Raw genomic sequence first — 275 nt, forward strand, 5'->3', positions numbered from 1 at the left:
GCATTTCCATTGACCTCGATCAAATAATTACTTGTGAAAGTACGGGATATCAAATATTTTGCAACTGTTGATTTGAAATCTGGATACTATCAAATACCCATTAAGGAAGATAGTATACCATTGTCATGGATCCCACACCTAACCATTATACAATATAGAAGAAAACCGGGTAAATATGTAAATAAGTAAATTTGGCTCGAGGGGTGTTTCAGATAACTCAAAAGTATTTGCCAAGTACCAATGAAAAGTATCCGACGAGATACGGTCAGCGTTTC

Source organism: Palaemon carinicauda, chromosome 23, assembly GCF_036898095.1.
Source record: "Palaemon carinicauda isolate YSFRI2023 chromosome 23, ASM3689809v2, whole genome shotgun sequence".
NCBI lineage: Eukaryota > Metazoa > Arthropoda > Malacostraca > Decapoda > Palaemonidae > Palaemon > Palaemon carinicauda.